This window comes from Sciurus carolinensis, chromosome 10 (assembly GCF_902686445.1).
Source record: "Sciurus carolinensis chromosome 10, mSciCar1.2, whole genome shotgun sequence".
Taxonomy (NCBI): Eukaryota; Metazoa; Chordata; class Mammalia; order Rodentia; family Sciuridae; genus Sciurus; species Sciurus carolinensis.
Window position 1 is genome coordinate 46937956 of NC_062222.1, and position 8855 is coordinate 46946810.

General features: G+C 39.9%; 1 non-coding gene across 1 annotated transcript; it reads left to right on the plus strand.

Moving 5' to 3' along the window:
* Positions 1–8287: 8287 nt before the first annotated feature.
* Positions 8288–8366, plus strand: Trnat-ugu (transfer RNA threonine (anticodon UGU)). Its single transcript has one exon. It is a non-coding gene; the product is annotated as a tRNA-Thr (tRNA).
* Positions 8367–8855: the final 489 nt, after the last annotated feature.

Consider the following 8855-nt stretch of genomic DNA (forward strand, 5'->3'; position numbering starts at 1 on the left):
TTAATTTCTGAAAGGTTTGAATCATTAGTGATCCATTCTTTTATTGGGTTGCTGTATCCCATTAGCTTTCAGTATTGAACACTGAAGTACTAAGAGGCACTCTGGAAAATCTTCTAGGTTCTAGAACTAGTCCTTCTTGACCCATTATATGAACACAATTGATTTCCCTTCATAATCAATATTACTCTCCTGATTGTTGGCATAAAGAGCCCAAAATGGCCCAGTACTAGTCCTAACTTCCAATGCAGGGGGACATCATTGTGTCTGCTTGGGACCCAAGACCCTAAGATTCTGTGAATGGGTTAAGGGGGAATACTCTTACTTACAAATTTTGATTCTCAGACCCCTCTTCTAGATATAGAACAATGTTAGTGGCTGATTCAAAACATGCTGAATTTTGTGAGCTAGTACCTCAAATGTCTCCATGACTGAGTCTTCAGGACATTCTACCTATCGGGCCATCTGTTTTGGGGATGACAGGTTGTAGTAAGACTAGTGAACATTCCTTGTCACAGTTCTTATAACAAAGAACTGAGTTCTTTGATCAGAAGCAGTGTCGTGCAGGTCTGTGCAATGATGAAGGCATCATGTAAACCACAGATGGTGGTGTTGGCAGAAACACTGCAGGCAGGGCAGGCAAATTCATATCCAGACTATGTGTCTATTCCATTGATGAAAAATTGCTCCACAATCAAAAGGGTGCCATGTAATCACTATGCTGTCAGGTGGTTGCCTGCTTTCCCCAAGGGATGAACTGCATCTGCTGTACTAGGGAATGATGACTTGATGCACCCCAGATTGGCAGCCTTACAGGTTACTTGGTAATTGGTAAAACTTGGTAAAGTTTCAGAGCAGCCCACTGAAATGCAGTATATGTATTCCCTAGATCCAAAACGTCACCAAGCATTATGTCTGTGTAGCAACTTATCTTTCATATTGGAGGGGACCTAGAAATATGCTCCACACCACTAAACCTCCAGAAACTTCAGAGGTGGTACCCTCATGAATTTTCTTTTTTTTTTTATTATTGTATACAAATGGGATACATGTTGTTTCTCTATTTGTACATGGAGTCAAGGCATACCCTTTGTCTAATCATACATTTACATAGGGCAATGATGTTTGATTCATTATTTTTTTCCCTTCCCCCCCACCCCTGTCACCCCTCTTTTCCCTCTATACAGTCCTTCTTTCCTTCATTCTTACCATTCTTCCTTATCCCTAACCCTAAACCTAACCCTAAACCTAATGCTAACCCTTCCCACCCCCCAATATATGTCCTCATCCGCTTATCAGCGAGATCATTCGTCCTTTAGTTTTTTGAGATTGGCTTATCTCACTTAGCATGATATTCTCCAATTTCATCCATTTGCCTCCAAATGCCATAATTTTATCATTCTTCATTGCGGAGTAATATTCCATTGTATATATATGCCAGTTTCTTTATCCATTCATCAACTGATAGGCATCTAGGTTGGTTCCACAATCTGGCTATTGTGACCTGAACAGCTATGAACATTGATGTGGCTGTATCTCTGTAGTATGCTGATTTTAAGTCCTTTGGGTATAGGCCAAGGAGTGGGATAGCTGGGTCAAATGGCGTTTCCATTCCAAGTTTTCTAAGGAATCTCCACACTGCTTTCCAGAGTGGCTGTACTAATTTGCAACCCCACCAGCAATGTATGAGTGTTCCTTTTTCGCCACATCCTCGCCAACACCTGTTGTTGCTTGTGTTCTTGATAATCACCATTCTAATTGGGGTGAGATGAAATCTTAGGGTAGTTTTGATTTGCATTTCCCTTATTACTAGGGATGTTGAACATTTTTTCATATATCTGTCGATTGCTTGTACATCTTCTTCTATGAAGTGTCTGTTCATTTCCTTAGACCATTTGTTGATTGGATTATTTGTATTCTTCGTGTAGAATTTTTTGAGTTCCTTATAGATTCTGGAAACTAGCGCTCTATCTGAGGTATGGTTGGCAAAGATATTCTCCCACTCTGTAGGCTCTCTCTTCACATTGCTGATAGTTTCCTTTGCTGAGAGAAAGCTTTTTAGTTTGAATCTATCCCAGTTATTGATTCTTGCTTTTATTTCTTGTGCTATGGGAGTCCTGTTAAGGAAGTCTGATCCTAAGCCAACAAGTTGAAGATTTGGACCTACTTTTTCTTCTATAAGATGCAGGGTCTCTGGTCTGATTCCAAGGTCCTTGATCCATTTTGAGTTGAGTTTTGTGTAGGGTGAGAGATAGGGGTTCAATTTCATTCTGTTGCATATGGTTTTCCAGTTTTCCCAGCACCATTTGTTGAAGAGGCTATCTTTTCTCCATTGCATATTTTTGGACCCTTTGTCTAGTCTGAGAAAATTGTATTTATTTGGGTTTGTGTCCATGTCCTCTATTCTGTACCATTGATCTACCTGTCTATTTTGGTACCAATACCATGCCTTTTTTGTTACTATTGCTTTGTAGTAGAGTTGAAGATCTGGTATTGCAATACCCCCTGCTTCATTCTTGCTACTTAGGATTGCTTTAGCTATTCTAGGTTTTTTATTCTTCCAGATGAATTTCATAATTGCTTGCTCTATTTCTGCAAGGTACATCATTGGGATTTTAATTGGAATTGCATTGAATCTGTATAGCACTTTAGGTAGATGGCCATTTTGACAATATTAATTCTGCCTATCCAAGAACATGGGAGATCTTTCCATCTTCTAAGGTTTTCTTTCATTTCTTTCTTTAGTGTTCTGTAGTTCTCATTGTAGAGGTCTTTCATCTCTTTTGTGAGATTGATTCCCAAGTATTTTATTTTTTTCGATGCTATTGTGAATGGGGTAGTTTTCCTAATTTCTCTTTCTGAGGATTCATCACTTATGTACAAAAATGCATTGGATTTATGAGCATTGATCTTGTAACCTGCTACTTTACTGAATTCACTTATGAGTTCTAAAAGTTTTCTGGTGGAATTTCCAGGTTCCTCTAAATATATAATCATGTCGTCAGCGAACAGGGATAGTTTGAGTTCTTCTTTTCCAATTTGTATCCCTTTAATTTCTTTGGTTTGTCTAATTGCTCTGGCTAGAGTCTCGAGGACGATGTTGAATAGAAGTGGTGAAAGACGGCATCCCTGCCTTGTTCCAGTTTTTAGGGGGAACGCTTTCAGTTTTTCACCATTTAGAATGATATTGGCCATGGCTTAGCGTAGATGGCCTTTATAATGTTAAGGAATGTTCCCACTACCCCAATTTTTTCTAGTGTTTTGAGCATGAAGGGGTGCTGTATTTTATCAAATGCTTTTTCTGCATCTATTGAAATAATCATGTGATTCTTAACTTTAAGTCTGTTGATATGGTGAATGACATTTATTGATTTCCGAATGTTGAACCAACCTTGCATCCCTGGGATAAAACTCACTTGATCGTGGTGCACTATCTTTTTAATATATATTTGTATGTGATTTGCTAAAATTTTGTTGAGAATTTTTGCGTTGATGTTCATTAAGGATTTTGGTCTGAAATTTTCTTTCCTCGATGTGTCTCTGTCTGGTTTAGGTATCAGGGTGATATTGGCTTCATAGAACGAGTTTGGGAGGGTTCCCTCCTCTTCTATTTCATGAAATACTTTGAGGAGTATTGGAATGAGCTCTTCTTTAAAGGTTTTGTATAACTCGGCTGAGAACCCATCTGGTCCCAGACTTTTCTTTGTTGGTAGGCTTTGATGACCTCTTCTATTTCATTGCTTGAAATTGGTTTATTTAAGTTGTGTATGTCCTCCTTGTTCAGTTTAGGTAATTCATATGTCTCTAGAAATTTGTTGATGTCTTTGAGGTTTTCTGTTTTGTTGGAGTATAGATTTTCAAAATAGCTTCTAATTATGTTTTGTATTTCAGTCGTGTCTGTTGTGATGTTTCCTTGTTCATTCTGAATTTTAGTAATTTGAGTTTTCTCCCTCTTTCTCTTTGTTAGTGTGGCTAAGGGTTTATCAATTTTGTTTATTTTTTCAAAGAACCAACTGTTTATTTTGTTAATTTTTCCAATTGTTTCTTTTGTTTCAATTTTGTTGATTTCGGCTCTGATTTTAACTATTTCCTGACTTCTATTACTTTTGGTATTGATTTGCTCTTCTTTTTCTAGGGCTTTGAGCTGTAGTGTTAAGTCGTTTATTTGTTGATTTCTACTTCTTTTTTTGAATGCGCCCCATGAAATAAATCTTCCTCTAAGTACTGCTTTCATAGTGTCCCAGAGATTTTGATATGATGTGTCTTTGTTCTCGTTTACTTCTAAGAATTTTTTTATTTCCCTCCTGATGTCTTCTGTTATCCATTCATCATATAATAGTGTATTATTTAATCTCCAGGTATTGGAGAAATTTCTGTTTTTTATTCTGTCATTTATTTCTAATTTCAATCCATTATGATCTGATAGAGTACAAGGTAGTATCTCTATCTTCTTGTATTTGCTAACAGTAGCTTTGTGGCATAAAATATGGTCTATTTTAGAGAAGGATCCATGTGCTGCTGAGAAGAAAGTGTATTTGTTCTTTGTTGGATGGTATATTCTATTTATGTCCGTTAAGTCTAAATTGTTGATTGTGTTATTGAGATCTATGGTTTCTTTATTCAATTTTTGTTTGGACGATCTCTCCAGTGGTGAGAGAGGTGTGTTAAAATCACCTAGTATTATTGTGTTGTGGTCTATTTGATTTCTGGAATTGAGAAGGATTTGTTTGACATACATGGATGAGCCACTGTTTGGGGCATAGATATTTATGATTGTTATGTCTTGCTGATTTATGCTTCCCTTAAGCAGCATGTAATGTCCTTCTTTATCCCTTCTGACTAGTTTTGGCTTGAAGTCCACATTATCTAAAATGAGGATGGATACTCCAGCTTTTTTGCTGTGTCCGTGTGCATGGTATGTTTTTCCCCATCCTTTCACCTTTAGTCTATGGGTATCTCTTCCTATAGGATGAGTCTCTTGCAGGCAGCATATTGTTGGATTTTTCTTTTTAATCCAATCTGCCAGTCTATGTCTTTTGATTGAAGAGTTCAGGCCATTAACATTCAGGGTTATTATTGTGATATGATTTGTATTCCCAGTCATTTGACTCATATTTGTTTTTTGACATGATTTGGTTTCTCCTTTATTTGGCTATTCCTTTAGGCTAGCGCCTCCTGTTGCTGATTTGCATCGTTGTTTTTCATCTCTTCCTCATGGAATATTTTGCTGAGAATGTTGTGTAATGCTGGCTTTCTTTTTGCAAATTCCTTTAGCTTTTGTTTATCATGGAAGGATCTTATCTCATCGTCAAATTTGAAGGTAAGTTTTGCTGGGTATAAGATTCTTGGTTGGCATCCATTTTCTTTCAGGGTTTGGTAAATGTTGTTCCAGGCCCTTCTAGCTTTTAGGGTCTGGATTGAAAAGTCTGCTGATATTCTTATTGGTTTCCCTCTGAATGTAATTTGATTCTTTTCTCTCACAGCCTTTAAAATTCTGTCTTTATTTTGTATGTTAGGTATCTTCATAATAATGTGCCTTGGTGTGGGTCTGTTGTAATTTTGTATATTTGGAGTTCTATGAGTCTCTTGTACTTGGTTTTCCATTTCATTCTTCAGATTTGGGAAAATTTCTGATATTATTTCATTGAGTAGATTGTTCATTCCTTTGGTTTGTTTCTCTAAGCCTTCCTCAATCCCAATAATTCTTAAATTTGGCCTTTTCATGATATCCCATAATTCTTGTAGATTCTGTTCATGATTTCTTACCATCTTCTCTGTTTGGCCAACTTTGTTTTCAAGATTAAATAATTTGTCCTCAATGTCTGAGGTTCTGTCTTCCAGGTGTTCTACCCTATTGGTTATGCTTTCTATGGAGTTTTTAACTTGGTTTATTGTTTCCTTCATTTCAAGTATTTCAGTTTGTTTTTTTTCAGTATCTCTAACTCTTTATTGAAATGATCTCTTGCTTCCCGTATTTGGTCTTTTAACTGTTGATTGGTGCGATCATTTAATGCCTGCATTTGCTCTTTCATCTCCTCCTTCAATGCCTGCATTTGCTCTTTCATCTCCTCATTTGCTTCTCTGATTGTTTTAATTATGTACATTCTGAACTCCCTTTCTGACATTTCTTCTGCTGTGCTGTCATTGGGTTTTATTGATGTAGTATCTAGGTTTGTTTGGGACATTTTCTTCCCTTGTTTTCTCATATTGGTCAGATGTCAGTGGGAATCTGAGATATTGCAGATTTCCTCTATTGGCTTATAGTGTCCCGGTAGATTTCCAGTGTATCACCTCCCAGCCTTCAGTAGCCTGAAGTCTTGGAGGAACTTGATAATGTAGTGCTTCCGAAGAAAGCTGCCCCTAGCCCCTACTGGTTCCAGGGCTTGGAGCTGGCTCTGTGTGGAAAGGCTCTCACTGGGGGCCTGCACCGTGCAGCTGGCCGTGTGGGGGGAGCCCACCGCTGGAGTGTGGAAGGCTACCTTGGGAAGACTCTAGCTGCCCTACCCTGCTATGATAAGCCACCCCTATCTGTGCCTGGCGCCCAGGCCAAGTTTCGCCCAGTGGGCGAGACTCACCCCGTGACTCTATTTTTGTCCAAGTCTCGATGACTTCCCTTCTTGAGTCCTGGGTTCTGGAGCAACTGGAGATGCAGTCACCCTCTAGGTCGCCATCTTGGATCGCCCCGTGGAAAGAGCCTGCGGCCGGAGTGGGCAGAGCCGCCTGAAGAAGTCTCTGGCTGCCCTGCCCTGATCCCAGAGTCTGCTTGCGGATCGAAGCTCTCCGTTGGCTCGGGGACTTGTGGCTGTCTCTATGTAGAAAAGCTCTCACTGGGCGGTCTGTTCCGAGAAGCTAGCCTTGAAAGGCACCTCCCACCGCAGGGGTCCAGGCTGCTTGGGGAGGTTGCTGGCTGCCCTGTCCTGGTCCCTGAAGCCGCTTGCGGGCCAGAGTATGCCGCGCTGGCTCCGGGACTTGGAGCTTATTCTGATCAGAAAGGCTCTCAGTTGGGGGCCTACTCCGAGAATCTGGAGAAGCTGGCTGTGTGGGAGGGGCCCAGCGCCGGAGTGTGCAGGGCTGCCTGTGGAAGACTCTAGCTGCCCTGCCCTGCTCCGATAAGCCACCTCTATTTGGGTCTGCCACCCGGGCCGAACTTTACCCAGTGGGCAGACTCACCCGTGGCTCTATTTTGGTCCGAGTCTCTCAATGCCTCCCCTTCTTAACTCCTGGGTTCTGGAGCGACTGGGGATGCAGTCCCCCTCTAGTCCGCCATCTTGGATCGTGCCCCCTCATGAATTTTCACAGGGTTTATCTTCCCTCTCCTGGCACTATTCCCATTCTATTGGTTTTTCTTTCAATTTCTATTTAGTGTAAAATAGTAGATTTCTTTTCTCATCCAAGAGACTCTTTACCTTTGTTTGCAGGTCTTAAACTCATTTTCTAAATTGGAATTATTTAATAACGGTTTGACATTTATGAGCTAGGCATGACGGCACTAAGATAAAGAGAGCACAGTTTCTATGTGAATTTCAGTTATAACACAGAATAACAGGGGATCTAGGGACAATAAGCCGAAGGTGTTATGGGTACATACAGGAAGGGTATCTATCCAACGGGGGGAGTGGTCAGAGAAGGCTACCAGGAGGGAGTGATGCTTAGGCCATGTTCTGAAGGACAAGTGGGGCTCAGTGAGGGAAGCTGGGAAGGGGTCCAGAGGGCTTTCGGGGGGTGCATTATGTGTAAAGCCTGAAGCAAATGAAGGCAGACCCCAAGATGATGATGTGCAACTGGCCTTCTTTTCCTTATAAAATTATCCTGATTCCCATCAACTCCAATTTTGTTCTCATTTCTTCTCAGAGTATGACCTAAGCGACTGCCATAAACTCTCTAAAGACAATTTAGGTTCACTACATTTGGGGGGAAAACCTTTCAGACCACTTGTTGCTTGTGAATGTAGTACTTGGGGGTCCTAGTTATTTAATAGCTTGGCTTCAAGTTTTGACCTTTCTTTAATCATCTCAGTCATCAATTTCTCCCATGTATCACAGTTATTTCTGACCCAGTACATAATTATTTATCAGTTTTTGATAATAGAAGACAGGCAAGAGACAGAGTACCTTCTCTCCCATTAAAATTTCTCAGGTTCCAATTGAAAGAAAACGTAACAGGCATTTTCTGTTACTATGCAAGTCATAAATCTAAGTCCAAAAGGAGCAGAACTTGGAAGAAATTGAATATGGAGGGAAAATCCATAAAAAAAAAACCTTTTGTTAAAAATGGGGGAAATTCAGGGGCTGGGGAGATAGCTCAGTCGGTAGAGTGCTTGCCTTGTAAGCACGAGGCCCTGGGTTCGATCCCCAGCACCCCCCCCCCCAAAAAAAAAAAAGGGGGAAATTCATTAAAAATGAGAAAGAGTCCTTCTAAATGGTACAGCATTTCACAACTTTCCCAAGGGTCACTGTGAAATGATTTGGTTATGGCTAATAAGTAAATGGCTAATAAAATTTTCTAGTAAATAAATAAAATTCAATAAACATGTTCTTGCTATGTATTCTGTTTTGGGATAGGTACTTGGGGATGTGGGAAGTGGGATACGATGCTCAAAAAGAATCCAAATGAACTAGGTAATGGTGTGGCTCAGTGGCAGAGTTCTTGCCTAGCATGCTCAAGGCCCTGGGTTTGATCCCCAGAATTTTGATAAACACACAAACATATATACAAGATACAAAAAAGAACTGAGAGAAACATATAAAAATTGCTTATTGTTTATTTTTAAAGAGAACTGAAACACACGGTTTAATATTATGAAACTATAAATTATTAACTTCAAATGAATCCACTCATTATACTGCACAGGTCTTAAT